Raw genomic sequence first — 23171 nt, forward strand, 5'->3', positions numbered from 1 at the left:
TTCTTTGTGTGACAATAAGCATAGTGTCAATGATAAGCATATAGTAACAACACATTTGATAAGATTGAAAACAAATAGATATTTTAAAATATCCATTATTCACAAAGATATATTACTATTATACTAGAGATTGTCAAATAACAGTATGACCATATTTACTTTTCTCAACGGACTACTAAACAAAATCACTTTCAATTCTGCCTTGTTACAACTTTCAGAAGAAAACTATGCCTACTTATTTAAAATATAAATACTTGGCAAAACAGTGAACAATTCTGAAACTTTTAATGAGAAAAGCCATCTGAGAGAGAATGAAAGGGAGTGAGAGAGAGAGAAAATAAATTATATAGCCTTTCCTTATGAAAAAGAATAATCTAGTCACCAAGTTAATGGCAAGAGATGCACATAGTTACAAATGAGTCTCTCAAAAAAACTTAACTTCTTTTTTCTTAAACTTTAAATGATATGAAAGTTAACCACTATGGCCTCAGTAAGTTGATTTAGAACCTTTTTGTTAAAATGCAGACTTATCTTTGAATTCAAATAATATTTTATTACCAAGAAAGAGTTAAGTTACAGAAGAACATGGATATGAAACATGTCTTTGAAGAACCAATGTTAGGCATAGTAAATACAGAAATAATCTTTGCTGTTAGCACTCTATAAATCTTTCATGATAATTTTTGCCTGAGCTAATTTTTAATTGCATTAAGCATGCCCTTGTGCAATATGTATATTAACCTGCACAGTTAACTCACTTATTAAATCAAATATTACTTGAGCTCAAAATATAACTTCTTATAAACAAGACTGTATCATATTAGAATTAAATATTAAAATGTCATTCTGGTCATCTCCTTGGTAAAATAACATATGGTAGTGATATTATGTACCTAATGGTTCCACCAAGAGAATGACCATATATCTTAGATCAGTTCTGTAGCCCCAGCTTTGGTGTAATTGCCATTATCATCCCACAGGTCATTTTTTAAAATTATTACACTGTTAAGATATTTCCCCTCTTAACCAAATTAAATAAAGCATTTAACACATTTTTGCATTATAAAGAATTACCTGTAGTTTATAGTCAAGTGATCACATATTTCAAGTACGTATTTATACTAATCTCATAGCAAATCTACCGATAAATTTGATCTGTGAGAATGGCAGTATCCACCTCCTTTGATTGCTTTTTTGAGGTATTTCATATCATTATAAGATTTGAACACTGAAAATACTCAAAAGGATGCCTCTTAAAGAGAGGTAGGTATCCTAAGCTAACCATATAAGGACATTGAAGAAGTTAACTTGTAAACAAATACAAGATCAACGATCACCAATAGGCACTGTTTGTTTCTATGAAAATGACAATACAACCATATGTTAATGACTTCCCTTTCTTCTTGGAAAAATACTGCAGGAGGAACAGTAGTGTTACATAAATTACAAAAAAACCTGGGAAGATAGAAAAGACGGAAATTAAGTAAATGAATAGATAAAGGGTAAAAAAAATATGTAATATTGAAAAAATATATATTTGTTTTGATGAAAAGGGAAAAGCATCAGGTTGGGCTGATCAGAACATAAAATTGAGCAGTGATGTGATCTACAGTGCAGTGGTTCTGGGGACTGGCAGCAATGACGGTATTGCATATCACACTAAGTGAGCTACCTACTTAGAGTCATCCTTTCAGGAGGGGCTAAGGGGGAAAAATTTGATTTTATATCCAAGAACTATTTTTATTTAAATCTGTCTTAATTCTGGGATCCTTGGGAAGCTCAGTAAGTTAAGCGTCTGCCTTCAGCTCAGGTCATGATCCTATAGAGCCCAGCTTAGGGCTCCCTGCTCAGTGGGGAGCCTGCTTCTCCCTCTCCCTCTCCTGTTCCCCCTGCTTGTACTCTCCCTCTCTCTCTCTCAAATAAATAAATAAATAAATAAATTCTTTTAAAAAAATCTGTCTCAATTCTACATTTTTAATAAGATTATTATTTAATGTAGAAGTAATTTTTTAATTTTTAAAGCTTGAAATAGACTTTAGATCCTTTTTATAGCACTCATAGCTATAGAGTGGAAAATAGTTCCTGACAACTTTTTCTCTCACTCTCTAAATTCAGGTTTTAGGTCTTAAACATTTTTTTGCACCTCAGAAAAATAATGTGTACTTTTCTATCATATCTACAAAACAAACATCTTCTCCTAATTTTTGCTATGTATCCAAATTTGAGATCATTTTAAAGTTTGTACATAGTTCTAAAATTAAAAATTTAATGGCATATTGCAGAAACAACCTATATCATTTAAAGTATGTAGCTTTTCAACTTTGAGGTGTTACTAACTTTAGAACCTTTGCACATTTTTTAATCTAGTTGAAGCAATTTTCTGTGGGTTTCAACATCTAAAGTAATATATCATTTAGTTTAATCAACATGAATTCATATGCCTTTAAATTTAATTCACTGTTTCCCATCTAATTGTTACCTAATTTCACAGGAAAGTTTTTGTTCCTGCACTATGATAAAAATTTGCAAATTTATGAAGACCTTGCATAATTTGATTGCTCTGAGATCTTCAGAAAAAGTTATACAAATGATAATTAGAAAATCTTTTTTACTATTTAAAACATTTTAAAACCATGATATACTCATAAGACTTCAAAAGTTGTTATTCTAAATATATTTTTCAAAACAAAACAATGTCCCATCATATGATTTTTTGAAACCCAAATATTACAATCTCATTTGAATTGTCAATGCATCTCAAATGTAGGCACTGCTGTATTCAAGACAGCAAGATGGTCCCACAGGAAACTTAGCAAGTCCGACTGACTCATCTCCACAGTCTTCGTTTAATAGGAACTTCTCTGTTTACTCATAGTGGTACTTTTTCATTAATGGAGTTTGCTTGGCCTTTGGTGTGGTATTACTAACAATAGTGAACTTCCTTGCCTAAACTAGGGGCAAACAGCTTCTGTACTAGTTCCGTGACTTATTTCTTGGATCATCTAATGGCATTTTGTTCTATTTCAATGTGGTTGATCAGCCTCTTCATAGATCTGCAGACTAGCACAGTTTAAGCTTGATACAGAGAACAAAGAAAGCAGATCCACATGAACAAGTAATTACCTAGTTCTTTATAAGCATTTGCACTGAGTTTCCTGAATTCGTTCTCACTTGTTCATCATCAAAAATCCCTGCAATTCTCAGCATTCAGCCATGATTTTAGTGTATGGTCATCAGATTTCCAGATAAGCCAACAAGATATCAGAAGTCACATAGTCACACTAATTGTGAATTCCACTATATGTTATATATGTCGTTAAAATCTTTAAGCAATATTTAAAATGTAACATTACACATTTTACATTTAACATATACCTGTGACGCTGAGGTTATTTACTAATAGAGGACCAATTTCAATCCCAAATTATTGTATTTAACAATTTTTTCACCTTTTTGAGGGATTTTATTTTCCCAAAAATTAGACTATACTAGAGTTTTTTCAGTGAACATTGTAGTTGTGAAACTAAAGCAATAGCAGAGGATGGTAATGTTAATAGTACATTTATGTCCAAACCCTACAATTGTGTGAGAAAACAATACCTAGAAGTAGATACAAAGTGTGTGAACCGATACAATCATCAACAAACAAAATGTGTGAGATGCTCTGATTCTGAGAAATTTGGATCATCACCTGGATTATTTCCTGCTTTTATTTTCTGAAAGTATGACCATCCCAAACTGAAGCAGACATATAATAGACTTGTCTACATTTGAAATTGCTATTTGTATAACGTAAATAATAATTCCAGATAGCAGAAGTTAAACACGTTTATGATACTAGTTTATAGCTCATGAGGCAGTTGGGACACTTGCACCTGCTGTATTTTCATCATTTGCACTGTCAGAATCCGGTGATGCAGACAGCTACACGTGAAATGAACTCCACACAGTAGAGTTGTGTGAGAGAATCAGCAAGGAGTTTTTCAACTTATTGAACGAGTAGATTCAATACAATAATACCTGCCTTATTTCTTCCCATAGGCCTATATTTAAAGAAAACTTGGAGAGAATGAAAAATATCCTTACCAATGCTCATGGCAAGCCTATCCCAAACATCCGTGCAGCCCGGAACAAAAGTGAAAATGGAGACTCACAAATTGTAAGTCTAAATGTTAAAAAGTTATAAATCAAGCTGAAAAACTGTAAATAAAAGATGTTCTAGCTTCCTACTTGACATACACATACTTTCATAATGCTCTGGAAGACCATGTTTGGCTAGTCTTTGGAATCCTGTGCCAGAATCTGGACTTTCAAAAAGTGGCAACTCTGGGCTTCTACCTACACTATGTTGGACCTTCCATCTTCTGTCTTTTCTTCCCCTTCACTAGTGGCCTCTCTTTTTCCCCATCAGGAATGGCCCTGAATTCTGGGGTTTTAGTACCCAAAGTGATGCCTAGGAACAAGAATACGTGTTCCAAATGAGCACAAGCTCTTGATCTTCAAATTCCTTACTCCAAATTCCTAACTCAGAGTTAGAGCAAGCGAGGACAGAACCCTCTAAAATGAAGGTACAGAGTGAGGACCCCCATTGCCCTGGTTTAAGGTAAAAATGTATGTGATTTTTTAATCTACTTATAATTTTTCTTCAAGGTATTTGGATCCTGGATTTTATAGGATGTTGCTGAATTGAGATCAATTTTTATCTTTTTCCTTAATTGAGAATTGATTTTTTTTTTAAAGATTTTATTTATTTATTTGACAGAGAGAGACACAGCAAGAGCAGGAACACAAGCAGGGCGAGTGGGAGAGGGAGAAGCAGGCTTCCCGCCGAACAGGGAGCCTGATGTGGGACTCGATCCCAGGACCCTGGGATCATGACCTGAGCCAAAGGCAGACGCTTAACGACTGAGCCACCCAGGTGCCCGAGAATTGATTTCTTTAGAAAAGTTTTAGGTTCATAGCAAAACTGAGGAAATGAACAGAGATTTTCTATTTAGTCCCAGCCTCTGCACATGCATAGCCTCCCCCATTATCCCACACAAAAGTTTATCACTTCTGTTCCAAGTGATAAAACCACATTGCCATATCACAATCCTCCAAAGTCCACAGTTAGCATTATGGTTCACTCTGGCATTGTGCATTCTATGGGTTTGGACAAATGTATGATGACATTTATCCATCATTACAGTGTCATACATAATACCTTCACTGCCCTAAAAATTCTCTGTGCTCTGCTATTTCTCCCTCCTTCCATCAGTCATTGATACCACTGATCTTTTTGCTCTCTCCCTATTTTGCTTCTTCCAAAATACCATATCGTTGGAATTATACAATATGTAGCCTTTCCATATTGGATTTTTCACTTAATAATATTCATTTCAGTTTCCTCTCTGCCTTTTCATGGCTTGATACCTAATTTCCTTTTAGTGCTAAATAATATTCCATTGTCTGGATGTACCACAATTTATTCATTCACCTACTTGAAGCCCAACTTGGTTGCTTCCAAATTTTGGCAATTATGAAAAAACTATAAACATCTTGTGCAGGTTTTTGCATGGACACAAATACTCCTTTGGGTAAATACTAAGGAGTGTGATCTCAACTCCTTTGGGTAAATACTAAGGAGTGTGATTAATGGATTGAATGGCAAGAGTATTTTCATTTTGTAAGAAATTGCCAAACTGTCTTCCAGAGTGGCTGTACCATTTTGCATTTCCACCAGCAATGAATGAAAGTTCTTTCTGTTTCACGTTGTTGCCAGCATTTGATTTTGTCAGTATTCCAGATTTTAGTCATTTAATAGGTGTGTAGTGGTATCTCATTGTTGTTTTAATTAACATTTCCCTGATAATATATGATGTGGCACATCTTTCCATATGCTTATTTGCCAACTGAATGTCTTCTTTGGTCTTTTGCCCAATTTTTTTTTTTTTTAAGATTTTATTTATTTATTTGACAGAGAGAGAGACACAGCGAGAGCAGGAACACAAGCAGGGGGGATGGGAGAGGGAGAAGAAGGCTTCCTGCCTAACAGGGAGCCTGATGTGGGGCTTGACCCCAGGACCCTGGGATCATGACCTGAGTTGAAGGCAGACGCTTAACAACTGAGTCACCCAGACGTCCCTTTTGCCCATTTCTTTAATCAGATTGTTTATTTTCTTAGTGTTGAGTTTTACGAGTTTTTTGTATATTTTGGATAACAGTCCTTTATTAAATATGGTCTTTTGTGAAAATTTTCTCCCACTCTGTGGCTTGTCTTCTCATTGTCTTAGGGTCAGGGTCATCTAGGTTTTCTCCTATGCTATCTTCTAGGAGTTTGTAGTGTAAACTCCTGACACGTAGGGGTTTTTCTGGATTTTTTTTTTATTTGCTTATTTTTTTGCTTTGTTTTGTTTCTATTGTAATGGAAGTGCCTGATGTTCTTTTCATTACTCAGGCATCCACTTCAAGGACAGTTACCTTGAATAAACACATTGCTAGCCACAAGACTAGATAAAGAGTTAGACCATCCCACCCCTGAAGTTTCCTTTGTTTTGGAAATCTCTGACTGATTTAGGTAGCTGACATTTGGCAGCTTATTTTTCCCTTTCCAGCTTTAATTCCTGTCTTTATGTTTTAAATTCACCCTTAAACAGTGAACCTGAAAAACCCAAATCATCCCACCTTCAACCCCAACAAAAGTAGATCCCCTGACCCACATCCTTTCTTTTTCTCTTTTTACCTACAACCTCACAGTGTGGTCCAAGGCATGCCACGTAACTCCAGGGCTTGTGAGTAATAAACCTTTTTTTATTTGTTCAGTTTTTATTGTTTTTGTTGTGTTTTTTTCTCTAAGTTTCCTAATGGTTATTGTTGAAAGTACCTTGTAATCATAATAAGAATCAGAAGGGATGGTGAAGCCACAACATTGGTTTCAAAAAAAGAAAATGTTTGCGGATGCCCTGGTGAATGCCTCCAGGCATTTTTAGCTGATGGTGTCACTATGGAAAGGCTGAGACCAGCACAAAACAGTTTTATGGTTTTGTATTTTACATTTAGGTCCATGATCCATTTTGAGTTAATTTTTGTAAAGGTTTTAAGGTCTGTGTCTAGATTCATTTTTTTGTTTGTTTGTTTTACATGTGGTTGTACAGTTGTTACAGCACTATTTATTGAAAAGACTATCTTTACTCCAGTGTATTTGTCAAAGATGCATTACTATTTTTATGTGGTCTATATCTAGGCTCTCTGATCTGTGCCATGAATCTATTTGTAAATTCTTTTGCCAATACCACACTTTCTTGATCATAGTAGCTTTATGGTAAGTCTTAAAGTCAGTTAGTGTCACATCTCTAACTTTGTTCTTCTCCTTAAACACTGTGCTAGCTATTCTGGATCTTTTGTCTCTGTATATAGACTTGAGAATCCGTTTGTCAATATCCACAAAATAACTTGCTGGAATTTTGATTGAGATGGCATTGATTCTATAAATCATCTTAGGAAAAACTGACATCCTGACAATGTTGAGTGTTCCTGTCCATGAACATGGAATATATCTCCATTTATTTAGTTCTTTAATATTTGTATATTTTTAAGTGTAGGAAAAAACTGTGCCACATACTTAAAATGCATAATTTTAGCTTTTCTCTTCAAATATATACCTTCATTGAATTCAACATTTTCCCTTGTTATGCTGCACCGAGATTACAATGAGTTATTGTATCCATTTAGCTCTATCTGGTCTACGTTATTGTGTATACTTGCACTACATAGTGGAAGGTGATTTTGATGATTCTTTGAAATTTGGACAATTCTTTTAAAATCCCACATCTGGGGCACCTGGGTGGCTCAGCTGGTTAAGCACCTGCCTTCAGCTCAGGTCATGATTCCCAGGGTCCTGGGATCCAGCCCCACATTGGGCCCCTCCTCAGCAGGAAGCCTGCTTCTCCCTCTTCCTATGCTGCTCCCCCTGCTTGTGCTCTCTCTCTCTCTGGCTCTCAAATAAATAAATAAAATATTAAAAAAAAATAAAACCCCACACTTATTAGCTATGTATAAGCTGCTTAAGTTTCAAAGCCTCATTTTCCCACCAGTGGAATGTCAGTAATACTAATAGTAGTAATTCTTATTTTATTAATGACAAATATTACATACTTATAGGATTGTTGTGATAAATAATGTGATAATGTGAGATATTTGTTAAAATGTTCTACATATTATAAGCACTCATTAAATTATAGTTTTTCCACTTTTTCATTATTAATATTGGGGCCTTTGTTCTTATTATTGTGATTTAGGAACAGTTTTAAAGTAGAAAGTTTGTGGTAGCTCTAAGTTTGGTACAGTTTCCTAAATTTTACATTGAGAAAGCCATGATTCTAGTTATTGTAAAATGTATTAGATTAATCAGAGTTTGTTTTTACTATTTGATGAAAGTTTCTCATTATTGTATTTAATTGTGACTATCTTATGAACCAGTTGCTTCAGCTGAGGATGATGGCTATAAGAAAGCCTTACCAAAAACATATTTTCCATAAATCTCTGGTAGGAGAGGGTATATCTGCATATATTATAAGACAGTTTTTGCCAGACTTCTAACTTTGTATACTATGCCTAAACCACTATCTGCCCCATGACAATTCATAAGCAAGACATGAGCATCATTAATAAAGCAAATAAAATGTATAAGAATATTGAAAATAGGGGTGCCTGGGTGGCTCAGTCAGTTGAGTGTCTGCTTTTGGCTCAGGTCATCATCTCTGGGTTTGGGGATCGAGGCCCATGTCAGATTCCCTGCTTGGTGGGGAGTGTGCTTCTCTCTTTTTCTCCCTCTGCTCTTCCTCCCTGCTCATTCTCTTTCCCTTTCTCTCTCTCTCTCAAATAAATAAATAAAATCTTTAAAAAATATATTGAAAATATATGCAGGTAAATTTGACCAAAAGAGTCATAGAATTTTTGCTATCAAAAAGGCTTATGTCGGGGCACCTGGGTGGCTCAGTCAGTTAAGCAGCTGCCTTCAGCTCTGGTCACGATCCCAGGGTCCTGGGATAGAGCCCCTCATCAGGCTCCTTGCTCAGCAGAGAGCCTGCTTCTCCCTCTCCCTCTGCCTGCCGCTGCCCCTGCTTGTGCTCTCTATCTCTCTGTGTCAAATAAATAAGTAAAATCTTAAAAAAAAAAGGCTTATGTCTAATTTATTTTAATTTTTTTTTTTTTAATTTACAAATGAGCTTAAAAACTCAAACCCAAAAAGATCATATCTGGAACATGCACCATTGTTTAACCAAGATTTTATGTCCTCAATCAAATATTTAATAGAAATTATTTTAACATTGTTAATTATTTATTTCTAATTGTGTTTCTCTATAATGTAAAGGAGAAAAAATATGAAGACTAAAAGATCCATGAGACTAGGTATTCCTTATAAACACATAGTCTCCATCTAGTAGCCCAATACCTTTAAAATGTATTCCACATAGTAAAAGAAATAAAAATGTAGTAGAAATGATATTTTTAAATAAATAATTTAGTACTTTAATCTTTACTCCATTTATTCTCAGAGAGTTATTATTTTATAAACAGATTATTATGGCTTCCATTTTAAACCTAAAAAAAAATGGGAAGTAAAGCAATTTTAGAATTTTGTTAATAACAAAGATCATAGAACATGGTCTGGCCCATGATATACTGGTAAATGTTTAAAGTAGTATGGATTGGGGTGGAGTGTATCTACTTTTGCCAATTTCTATAGTATAAATACTCCTACCATGGACAATTCTTAGCTACCTACATGCTGCCAATTAGAAGATAAAATTTTTGGAAATTTAGCAATTAGTCTAGTGATCCAGTACGAGTCATTTCCATGAAAGCTACCCCATTGGCCAACTTTCTCACAAGTAGGTGATTTCATCTGCAATGCCAAAATGTATATTCTAATAAAATATTCCTTGTTTGTGGATTGCTTTAAGCGATGTATGAGAAAATATTTTCTAGTGTGTAAAATACAAATCTTAGTTGTCAATAACTTTTTATTAATAATTATATAAATTAGCTATATGATTCCTTACACTACCTTGTTTCAGAAACAAAATTCTGAAAACAATATATGAACTCGTATTTATTCTATGAATTAAAACACCACAATTTAATCTAAAAAACTAGAAAAAAGAGAAAGAAAAGAGAATAAAGTGGTTAGTCTGTGGTAAAGAAATAGCTGCCATTTCTTTAATGATTTGTGATAAATTTTGTGGGACCTTTAAATAGAGTTGTAAAAATGGTTATCTTTTTTATAACATGGGGAGAAAGTGACTTCAAATACATTTTTAAACACAGCAAGAGACTTGAAATATTTATGTATATAGATAAACATACACAATCTTGTGTTTATTGGGATAAAATTTAGAGTGGCATCTTGTTTTAAAAACCTCATCTGATTTTGGATTTTCAGATTGAAAGTGAAAGTGGTTTAGCTTCTCTGTTAGGATTAGCAAACGTGGCATTGCTTTTCCATTAGGATTAGCTGTCAACCATCAGCTATAATACTAGAAAAATCACAACTCTACTCTGAGCAGGCCCAGAAGATGATGCCAGGAAGTTACTATCAGGTTCTGTCCAGGTGTACAGAGCCAGAAAACTTTACAAGGAGGCAAAAATCTCTGTTGGGTGTTTAGCATGAACAAGTTTGCATTACACTTCCAGTGAGATAATTTTGATCTAACTTATTTCAACTAATGAAATATTATAGGTTTTCCATTTCTCTTTATCTAAACTGGGCTCTTTTGCAGATAGAAACATCTAAGATTGTTGTCTTTGTAAATACAAAAAGAATCCCCTAAAACAAAAATGTCATTTCTGTTCAGCCTTCTGAGATTTGAAACTCAATATTTGCTTAAAATATTACCATGTGACTCAGAAATGAAATATTCTAGACTTTTCTTAAATTATATATAAATAGTTGTACATACATTATCTTTATGTCTATATGTCTACATGTATATAAACACATATATTAGTGTATGTATGTATATTAGGGTATATATTTCCAAAGCTAATTTTTATTCAGCAAACATTTGCTGAATATTTAGAATTTTCAAAACATTGTGCTAGGAGCTGAAAAGAAAATAAAGGTGAATAAAACGATCGGGAAAAAAAAGATTTTATCTTCTAGTACGGAAGACTGGCACATACTTGGGAAATGAGACTGATACTCGAGGTAGGGGTTAAGAAAGGAGGAACGCTGAGTATAAAATGGCTGAACTAGAACCCAATTTATTTATCAACCTAACTCAACAGATTGTTTGTGGGTAGACCATTCTACTAGGTCTGGTGAAGGCAGAACAGAAAGTTTGTACTGTTAACCAACAAAAAATAGCTGAGTAAATTTAGATATCAAAATGACATTATTCATGGATTCCTAAATCCGGAAGCCTCTCATCCAGCAAATGGAAAGGAGCTCCGCCCAAATGTAGAAAAGGAAAGTTTTTTAAAGGTGGTATGGGGGCAGAAAAAAATGTATTAGCAAAGAATGCATTGTTTCAGGCCTGAGACTCCATTTGGGACCTGTTACTTCTTTTTTAACAATGCTTAATTTTTTTTTTTTTTCAGAGAGACCCTTCACCAGATATGGGTAGGATGTAAAATCATCAGTCATTTGGCTAAACAAGGGATAAAAGATTATGAATGGAAATTTTATAATACCCATTAACCCTTAAAATGTCCATTTGCTATCACAAATTCAGTTCCAAGAAACTCCCCTCGCAGCACCCCCAAGGAAAATGAGAAAAAAATGGCATATTTTTCCTTCTGAGAATATTCAAAAAATGCATTGTTACAATATGATAAAATTAGAAACCGCCTACCTAACTGTCCAAGACAGGAAAGTTGCTAAATGACATGTTACACTCATTGTAACAGAATTAGTTGGGAAAAATAACAATGATTTTGTTTTAAAACATATTTAGTAATATGACACAATGTTCATAATAGATTATCTTTTAGAACAGTGCCTGGAATAGTCAGCACTCTGTATAAGAACATGCTGATTGAACACCTTAGACACAGATGCATTTAAAAACAATTTTGTTTACATTTAAACCAAAGTACTACCTAACGATTTTTTCATTTTTGATAGATATTAAGTAGCACATACATGATTGGTAGTTAATATCTCATACATAATATTTCACAATGTTTATCTGTATTTGTAGTGTTGGATCCCATAGTGATGTGAGTTGTATATGACTTCAAAATCAAACCATAACTACACAAAAGAAATAATTGCCAATCATAGTTTGTTATCTTGTACCTCTAACATGACTGTGTGAGGGAAATGAGAACGCTCTCTAAATTAGAACACATTTTCACTATGGTGAGTTGATTATTTAAAGGTAAGCCCAGTAGGGAAAAAGTAGCCTTAGGTAAGCAGTATGTCACATCTCATGTTTAGATGGTTAGAATTTCGAAGTACTGAATAAACTGTAACTGAAGTTGTGACTAACTTCTTTTACTTTCCTCAAACAAACAAAAATCTCTCTTGAAAGTGTTTCCTTCAATTTTGGACCTTTTTATGCTCTCCAAGGATTTTCTCTTCCTTGTTTCTATAAGCACCTTAAGTCTTCCAGTTGCTTCAGTGAAGGGGGAATATAAAGCAGCAACACTTAGCAACATAATAGATAAACACATTATTATTTGTTGCCTCAGATGATATTTGCAAGATATGCAAAGTATTTTCTTTTTTGTTTGTTGATGCATATTTCTGTAGCCCTGAAGCCTCCCTTTATATAAACAGCTCTCTGGCTATCACTACAGATCAGGCTTTCCTTAAATGTCATCAATCCCTTACTAAATGCCAAACAAATATGTTTGTCCGGCACAGGCATAAGACAGAGTCAAAAGAAAATATCTGGTGATATTCGTAAGTTAATTTGTCACTGTAAATTATTTATAGTACTTTCCAAAGCCTATCTAAGCACAAGTTTTAATTTAAAGACATAGTTGACCCAAGTCCCTTTAGCAGAAAAGCTCTAAAATGCAGGTCCAATGTAAAATTAGTCAATGAAATTTACCTGCTTTTGTACTTAGTGCCTCTTAATATTTTGATTTTTATCTAGATACTCTATGACTTTGACCACTAAAGTTGGGTACCTCTGATCTAACGTCAAAGCAAGGCATTTGCTATCACTATTGAAAATATTCTTCTGAAGTTTTCTAAAATGTTATATTCAGGAAAAAAAAAAAAGATTTCAATAGCTCTTGGCCATGGCTAAGAGTTTTTCTTTCCTTTTATATATTTTTATCAACTCAGCTATCTTCACTTTATATACGATAGAAAGAATAAGATCCAAGGGTGACCCACTTTGCACCTGCTAACAGGGGAATGTGGGATGGGGCCAAAGACAGCCAGGAGGTAACAGGTTCCTTTCAAACCAATAGAACCTAAACTGGCTTCTTACATTTAATCCATTGCTTTTGTACCAGTTCCCTTCTAGGTAGGTATCTCTAATAATACATTTAAAACAGGACAATAACTTTATCAAATAATTACCTCTAATTAGAAGGTCCTTGGTATACATAGTTTTTCCAATTCTTTTCTTCAATAACTTCTGTATCTTGAGTTGGTCTTGGAAAAGACCCCATAAACAACATAGTTGAGAATTCAGTTAGGAGTCTTATTCAGCCAAATTAAGTGCCGTTTTCCTTCCAGGAGGAAACTAGCTGTTTAGGTAAATATATTAATTGAGTGTTTGTTTCTGTCATACACAGAATCCCTTGGCACAGTTATATCTTGTTCCAAACCATCTTTTAAATATTTCTTTAGGATATTTCAGTCAGCTTTTGAAGATACCTATAATTTTCCCACTCATAAAAAATAATTTATGATATACTTCTCTTCCAAATTTACTATAGGCTTACCAGCTTTATATTACTTCTTGGCTTTGAAGTAATTTTAAGAGACTGTTGATCTCAGAGCAATTCTGAATGCAATCGTTCATGCAAAGCAGGACTTGGGTCAGTTTCCTTAGTTCCTTGAAGTTTGGTGACTGACATTACTGAGCTGAGTCCACCACGATCCCTCAGGGGAGGCCACATCACAGGTACTGCACTACATGAAATAGGGTGTACAAAGATAGATAGGACATGATCCTTGCCCTCAATAGAAATAAACCACAAATAACATGAAATAGATGTGAAAGGTGCATTAAGAGGGGAAGAAAAATGTTTCACAGGAGCACTACTAAACATTTTAAATTTGGACAGGTATGTGAGAAGGAGAGTGTGGTAACTATTCCGAATACAGTGAAGGATGAGAAATTTAATGACATGTTGAAGAAATGGTCAAAATCCAGTTTGGATTTTATATCTTCCCTGGGCACTTAAGTATATACAATAACCAGTAAAGGTGAAGAGTGTATTTAAACCCAAACCCTGAAACACTATTAATTCCTATCTGGGAAGTTTGAGTTTTAGCATGCAATGGGAGTCTTAGAAGGTGTTCAAGCTGGAAAGAGATATGTTCAGAAATACGATTTGGGATATAATCTAACTGAAATCCTAATTTGTCTTTGGCAACATCAAGGGATAGTTTCCTGAGTAATGGCCATACTTACTTCACCTACCCATCCTTAATTCATTGCATCATTCAAACATTCAAAAAACATTTATCAAGGGCCTAGTACTGTATTGGTAATATAGTATCAGTTATCTAATCTGACCGATATACTGTATTTGTTACCATGGTATACAAAGATGAATTAGACAGGATACTATCATTAGTAGTCCAGAAGATAAGACAAGAGAGTACATAAATAACTATAGAGTGAATTTCAAGAGAGGTAGGGATCAGGGAAAGATTCATGAAAAGGTGGGCTAAGCTTTGGTATCAAATAAGTTATGTCTTTACGAGATTTATTTTACAGATGATCCTAAAGAGAAATATTCTATAAATATATAAATTGTTTGATTTGAGGACTTCTAGGTTAATCTACTACCCCCAAAGTACCTGCTAAAGTTATTTGCTTCAAAAGTTCCTATTTTGCTTTTAGAGAAGAAGCCCACCCAATTATCTCAAAGTACTTCAGAGGCCTGCAAGCCATTTCAGTGTTAATTTGTGATGGGTCATGAGGCTTACCTTTGAGCTACTCGCCTTTATAATATTTTAGTGTAAATGAGGTTATCAGATCACATTTTTTCCTTAATCTTATGCAAGAAGAAATTGGAATTTTGATAAGATAAGGATACCAAAAGGTAATGTAGATCATAGAGTCAAAATGAGGAAGATGATGCAGTGAGTGGACCTGAAAGACTAGCAGGAAGCTTGCAGGTGATAGAACACTAGTCAGGGACCAGGAAAGTGAAAGTTAGGAGAAAAGGTCATCAAAGGAGGAAAGATGGAGATCCTGAAATTGAACTAAGCCAACTTCACTGTCTTGCTCACCAGGGTCCTACTCAGGACTAATAGCCACTGGGCAGGTACCAATTCAGTTGTTTATTACCAACATCTGTTCTGATTGGCCAGTGTCTGTGTGGTGTCATTAAATATTCTGGTTCTACTTCAAACCTATATGGTACCTGTGGTTCATATTGATAAATATTCTAGTGCTATTCCAAGCACATATTTAAACTAAATTCTTCATGCAAAACCCAAAACTTTTTTTAAAAAAACCTACCATCTGATTAAGTCATGATATTTTTCTCTCCTTGAAATTCTCAGTTGGTTTTAGGAGATTATAGAGTAAAGCTCACCACAGCAACTAGTTTTAGAGTTTCTTACTCCAACCAGTCTTTTCTTTCTGGTAGTCACCATTCATTTCCCTGTTTCACAGTTCACTGAAGCCCTTTGTGGTCACTGAATCCCATCCATCTTATTTTGGGTTGACTTTGTGAATCTCACATATTTAGAGTAGATGTAGGGATAAGTAGAATCTGGGAACAAAGGTTTTACATGGGATAGCCGTGTGACACCTAACAGCAGATTTGACAGGAATGAAGGACACAGCTTTGGAAGTGATAGATATGATAAATATAGCACATCTTGTGACCTTGCAAAGAAAATATTAACAGTTTCTGGTGCAGCACAAATAACATTGATATATATTTTCAGACTATCATATTCTTAATGAATTAATACATACCAGTAACATTTTAATATTTGATTTCATGTATGTGTTTGTTTAGAGTTAAATTTTTCCAAACTTGTAAATCCTGCCCCCCCACTTCCATATCTTTCCAAACTCTAACTTCCAACTCTTTTATAAGCTTATTTTTCTCCTTTCATCTCTCTGACTTGTGTATTTTCTGATTATGTCTCTTTGGTTTTGTATGTTATACTTAGCACTTATTTGAGGCTTTTAATCTTCAAAGCTCCTGAGAACATTACCTAATTAATCCTCCCCACAGTCTTATAAGGAAAGTCATTATTAGAATTTCTACTTTTATATGTGGGAAAAAAATAAGGCAAAGGTTAAATGACTTATCAAAAATCACAAAATCTGAGTGCTGAGATTCCTGTGCTTAATCACACTGCTCTTGTATCTTCCTTTTTGGTATTTTCTTTCTGGTGTTTTTCATTTGCTTTGATGTTGTAAATTTTATTTTTTTGTATTTCAGTCTCTCAAAAACAGTGAATTTCCTTTTTTAATAGGTTTTTTGTTGATTGTATATTTTCCATTTTCTCAATACTTGTTTTTAGCTTATCCTATGTTTGTGTTTATTCATATTTTTATGTCTTTTACAATCTCTTCATATTCTTTTTAACCTATTTGCAGTTTTACTTTAATACAAGATTTAATTAGTCCATGATTATAGTGGAAAAAGCAATCACTTTAAAAATCATAAGTTCAGATTGAATACTGACTTTTCCATTTGCTTTATATAAATTGGTCAAATAAATTAATGCACCTGATATATGATACCTTTATATATTAGATAAAACATATAGTTCACTGCACTGTTATAAGGATGAAATTGTTAACACATATAAAATGCCTAACACAGCACCTGCACAGAGTTATTTTAATTCTTCTTCTTTTTTTATCTCCATTACTTTTTTAAAAAATTAAAGTATATTTACATACATAAAAATTAATATCTTAAGTGTATAATTTTATGATTTTTGACAAATTTATACATTGGTGTAACCATTATCTGGCTCAAGATACTAGGACTTTTTTATCCTCCCTAAAGGTTTCCAGTAATGACTAGTTCCAGTAAATATCTCCCCCAAAGTAACAAGTGTTCTGATTATCATCATCCATTAGTCTTAATTATTCTAGAACTTCATATAAGTGAAATCATTCAGTATGTATGCTTTCTTGTCAATCTTCTCTCACTAATCATGTGTTTTGAGATCCATCAACCTTTTGGATTTTGTATCAGTAGTTTTGACCTACTGATGCTTCTCATCTCCTGTTAATAGACATTCAAATTATTTCTAATTTGAGCTATTATGAGTAAGGCTTCTATGTACATTGTTGTAAAAGACTTTTTTGAACAATATTTTTATTTGTGCAAATATCTGGGAATAGAATTGCTGAGCCATAAGGTTTGACTTTGTAAGATTCTGACAGTTTTTTATAGCGGTTGTACCATTTTACACTGCTCCCAGAAATGTATGAGTTTTGTTGTTCCACATTCTTGCTGACACTTGGCACTGACAATATTGTAAATTTTAGTCATTCCATCAGATTTGTAGTGGCATTTTATTATGAATTTCTTTTGCATTTCTTTGATGACTAACGATATTGAGCAACAATTGGCCCAGTCCTCTTTATAGAACAGTGCTGTTATTTCTTCTCAGCAACATTATTTTTCTTCAGTAGATTTTATTCACATTTTGAGAAAGTAATAATTAATTTAATTTTTAAATTTTAGCCATCAGAGAGATTGTTTTATCAAAAGCAAGAAAAAAATATATGTGCATCCCTCCTATTTTAATTATCAGTATCCTCGATACAAAACTGGTGAGAACCTTCAATTGTCCCCTTCTGAAGAATAAGCATTGAATTTTCTTCTGAAGACAGAACGATCTTTAAATTTTCTAGAGTTTAATGAAAAGTTTTTTTGTGTGTGTGAAAATGGAAAATAATGCTGAAAAAATTAGAACAGTGATTTTCTTTAAAGTTGTGGAGGAAGTTGGAGGGCAAGCCAAATCAAAAATGGGGGAAGATATTTCTATGTTTATTAAAAATAGATGTGGATTAAATGGTTGAAGAAACAACGAGAAGGCCAATCCAAATTTGTGTCTGCTTATTAGAATATGATGCATCTGAAGATAGGTATCAGAGAGGAAGAGAAAAAAAAAATTCAAGAACCACTTAATTGGAGTTCAAGTTCCCCCTAAGAAGAAAGCATGAACATTTTTGTTGTATCTTCTCCCACTTTCCTAGCAAATCTGTTTTTTTCTGAATAGTAAATACTCAAAATAAATAAATATTATTTTACTAGATGTCACTACAAAATAAAGTACATTTCAGATGTTTCTCTTTCAACCTTTCTTTTCCATTGTCATTTACCAACCACTCACTTTAAAAAGTACTAAACCTAAGGGTTTTTTAAATAGGATAAACATATATGTCATAGGGAAAATTTCTACAACATGGTATAGAGCTGATTGAATTTAGGCTTTTTTTTTTTTTTCTGATCACAAGATAGTGGACTACGGTGCCAATTTCAGCTAGCTAAACTACTCAACCAAGTCAGCTATTGGTGATGCTGTTGATTTTTCAATTAGCAGCCTAGAATGGGAAAAAAAAATCAAATGTCCACAAGCCAATTAGCCCTTTTATTTTGTGACTTGAGAGGTATACATCATATAACCCATCTGCTTGTCTGCAATAGACAAGACAAATGAGATCGATATAGAAAAAAGAAAAAAGAAAATCTCCCAGTAAAGACTGCTCTCATTTTGTAGCTATATTTACATTCTCCCAATGAATAATATAAAAAGATTTCATTCATTGATTCCTAAGATTTCTTGAGTACCCATAATATTCCAAGTCACTGTGCCCAAAATTGAATTAACAATTGGAAAATAACCAGAGATAATCCATACCCATATGTTCAGCTTTTTCTGCTCTGGCTTTGGAGTAATTGCTCTGTGTGTGTGTGTGTGTGTGTGTGTGTGTGTGTGTGTGTGTGTGTGTGTGTGTGTGTGTTGTCCATAACAACAAACAAGGAAGCAGATTGAACTTCAGGACAAAAATTTTGGAAAATTGCAGCCATTGAATGGAAAGAAACAGTAAGTTCTGTTGTTAGTTAAGGGCAGAATGCTAGTAGATTTTCAAAAATACCACTGTCTTAGTTCAAGATCCCTAAAAACATACTATAAGATGGGGATTAATATGCAAGTGATTTATTAAGGAAGTCTCTCGGGAAAAACCAGGAAAGGAGTGGGGAAAGTAAGACATAGAACTAGGAGCCAAGCAAGAGGGAGATTCCAGATGATTCCAGTTCTAATCATCTGTAATTCAGGGGAGACTGAGGTATAAATTGTACCTCAGTCAGCCCACCCTTGAGACATAGAATTGAGCATCCATACTCCTGCACCAGTCAAGCACTAGCTATAATCTACCTCAAGGGGATATAAAGAAATTTTCAGACATTTGTATCTTTCTGGGTATCTCCAAGGGTAGTCTTCTGATCTATCAAAGGCTCCAAAATAAGAGGACCAGAAAATAGAAAAAAGAAAAGGAGAAGAATTCAGTGGGTGTGACCTGACCATTAGCATACTTTTAATATGTTTCAGGAATTTGTGTTGGTCTCAAGACAAAGAAACATGGAAATAAGAATGTGTGTGAGATAAGAATATCCATTCTCAGAAATAGGCTAAGAGTGAGCAAGTCTGAAAAAGTACATTCTATGATTTGGGGTTTAACAAGGAAAAAAATGGGTGCTTTAGTCCAGGAGTTGAAGCTTTTAGTCTTTCCAAAGAGATAGCTATTGATCCTGTGTTCTGCAGAAAAGCATCATAACCCTTTACAAAGCACAGCACAAAGAGACTGAGGATACATGCACAGAACCTATAAAAAGGATCCAAGAGGATCTAGGCAGGGCACTAACATTGTTCAATGTAGCTCTCAAGTTTGGAGAGAAGCAGATTAAACAGTTCAGTAGGCATCCCAGGGTGTTGGACTAGTGCTGGAAAAATCTGCTAAAGTAGAGCTCCTCTCTCCCACCAAACTATCTCAGAGATAGGAGAAAAAACTTTTGTTCATCATTTATCTCTGTGCATCTTTGGAAGGAAACAAAGAAAAAGTAGAATAATTATAATTATACAGTGATAATTACCCCAATAATAAGAATTTTATGGACTTAAGACAAAAGAGAAAATGCTGAAATAAAGAGCCACAAGATCACAGTTGAAGCTGCCCCTCTGGTCTGGCCTGTGGAACACCAACAATCTGAGGAAAAGTTCACAGTGACAGAGATGTGATGGTGGTCAGAGGCAACTACTGTGAAGAGAGAGGTGCAGTGGAGGAATATGCCACCACCCAGTGGCAGTCATCCCAAGAATATGATTCTATCATATCTATTAATATTATAGACAGTGAGATGGTTTCTTATAAATTAATGTAAATGGCTGTACATACAAAACCATTTTAAATGGAAACTTGAGATATTTAAAAATTATTATGCAAGACCTAGAGATAAATTTACTAGGAAGGTCATGAAGATTGAATTTGAGGACTCGTATGGTCTCGGTTCATAGTCCTAGGAGGGACCTCGGCAATGTGTTCATGTAGTTTTATATTTTTGTTAAGTTTGTAAAAGTAAGATATTTTCACCCAATTGGTTGAGGACAGTATCTCAGTGATGAATCCTACTTCCTTCTACCACCCTACCCATTCTGACTGGTAACACTGGAATGAGCATGTACATCTTAGGATTTGGCTAAGGAAGAGCAGGCTTGGGGACACACTGTGTTTGGTTTATTAGGATCTACTGATACGAATTGCAGCTATTTCCCTGTCAATTTAAGTTACTGTCAGCCGCTCTGGTGTAAGAATGGCTTCCAGAAAAACTCCTACCCTCATGGCACTTAGTCCTGGAAATATGTAGTTTAGTGGAGGAGAAAGAAGATTCGAAATGTTTGGAGCCAAAAGCTAATCTATGGAAATTTCTTTCAATTATTAAACTTGTAAAATTATAAGAGAAGAATTTGGTTCACATATACTTCTTATTTAAATGATTGACAATAAAAATTAATTTAAATCAACCATGCTAAAGAAACACCAATTCATATTTCCTCCCTCTAAAAAAACTGCAAAATTCTTATCCTATGAATAGGTGATCAAAAAATACTTGTCCAAAATATGTAAGGGAAATGTATTATAGAAGTATGTTAGGCCGTTAATAAAAATAAGTTAAATTATATGCCTGGATTTTGTGATGCATGTGGTTGTTTTTTTTTTTATTTTTAAGCATGAAATTTTTCTGATTTCTTTTTTATTACTTTAAATATGTATCAGTTTGAATACCTATTTATGTATTTTCAAGTTGGGAGGGTTATAGGTCAAGTTAGGAGGAAAATTCCTTAATGAAGCATTACAGCAAATAGAAACAAAGAAGGAAATTTAAATACTGCATTTATGAACAAGAGAAGACAATATTATAAAAAAATCAATCAACCTGAATTTAGCTATAACTTGATACAATCTCAACTCAAATACTGAAATAATTGTTTAATTCAACAAAAGTACTGTAATTATATTTTAACATTAAACACGAAATCAGCCAGGGACATCACAATCATTACTTCTTCAGGCATGGCTAGATCCAGGACCTCAGTGGACCTCATATGAAATCTTATGTTTCTCCATTTCCTATATATGCCTTTGTATACATTTCTTTAACTCTTATTCTCATTATCTGCCTCCATATGTTCAAAGAAGATAGTCTTATTCAGTTCCAGCAAAAATTATTCAAGCTGTTCCTGATTCCAGTAAGATAAACTCTTCTAAGACCAATATATTATATCTTAGGAAAGACTCTGGTTGACCCCAATTCATTCTCCAGCTTATCTAGAATAAGTCATGATCAGGGATTTAAATATTCTAAGCAGCTGACTTGGATCACTACTCACCTTTGTGTTGAGGATGGGAGATCCACGAATGACATCCCCAAGGACGAAGGGATGGTAGCATTCTGACTGACTTACTTGGTTCAGCACTCACCCTTGTAGTAAATATGGGGTTGTATAAGTGACCTTCCCACATGATGTTGGGGTGATAGGTTTCCCAGAAGCAAGAATAGTAGATAAACAAAGAGCATACACTGTACTATTGAAGTTCAAATGCCATTAGTGATAAGAAATACTATTTATAACTAAGGGTTCTAGAGGGGAGGAGGTGGGGGGATGGGTTAGCCTGGTGATGGGTATTAAAGAGGGCATGTATTGAATGGAGTACTGGGTGTTATATGCAAACAGTGAATCATGGAACACTACATCAAAAACTAATGAAGTAATGTATAGTGATTAACATAACATAATAAAATTTTTTAAAAAAAGCTACTATTTATGTCACACTAGGAAGGAAAAAATACTGCTAGTGAAACTATGTTACATTTTCTTATCACTCATACGTTTTTATATTTATTGAGATTCTTTACATAAAATGTTATTTTGTTTACATTAAAAATATATAAATGAGGGTCCTCTGGCTGACTCAGAATAGCATGATGCTCTTGACCTTGGTGTCATGAGTCTGAGCCCCATATTTGGTGTAGAGATTACTAAAAAAATAAATTAAAACTTTTAAATACATATATAAGTGAATATATTGGTTAAGGTGCTATTAAAACATTTTCACATGCAGTATTCAACTCTTCTGAAACTCTTCAATGTACAGTGTTTGTGTGTGTGTGTGTTTCTACACATCCTCTCTTCTAGTGGGGGTTTCAGTACTGGGGAGTTTCAGTACTGCAGCATTTCTTAAGAGAGTCCTTCTGTGTCTCTGGACCTTCTTCCAAGCTAATTATATTCCTTCTGCAAATTTTGATGCAGTGTGCAGGCAGAAGAAATGCTTCATAACTGCCACTTGAGCAACAGCAATGGAAAAATCAATCCCTAGTTCTGAAATGTTAAAATATGGCAAAATTTGAATTTTAGTATCCAGAAACATATTACATCAATTAATATATATACAGTGTAAGTGGTTGTTCTTTGTATAAATATTTTAATATTCACCAAAACAAAATAC

General features: G+C 34.1%; 1 long non-coding RNA gene across 1 annotated transcript in view; it reads right to left on the reverse strand.

Moving 5' to 3' along the window:
* LOC113921341 overlaps positions 1–22203 on the reverse strand; it is a 36760-nt gene extending 14557 nt beyond the window's left edge. The window contains exons 1-3 of the long non-coding RNA XR_003519648.1: positions 22055–22203; positions 13888–14077; positions 13520–13689 (exon numbers count right to left, since the gene is read on the reverse strand). This is a non-coding gene — a long non-coding RNA (uncharacterized LOC113921341). The remainder of the gene's footprint in view (positions 1–13519; positions 13690–13887; positions 14078–22054) is intronic.
* Between the last annotated feature and the right edge of the window lie 968 nt (positions 22204–23171).

This window comes from Zalophus californianus, chromosome 9 (genome assembly GCF_009762305.2).
Source record: "Zalophus californianus isolate mZalCal1 chromosome 9, mZalCal1.pri.v2, whole genome shotgun sequence".
Taxonomy (NCBI): Eukaryota; Metazoa; Chordata; class Mammalia; order Carnivora; family Otariidae; genus Zalophus; species Zalophus californianus.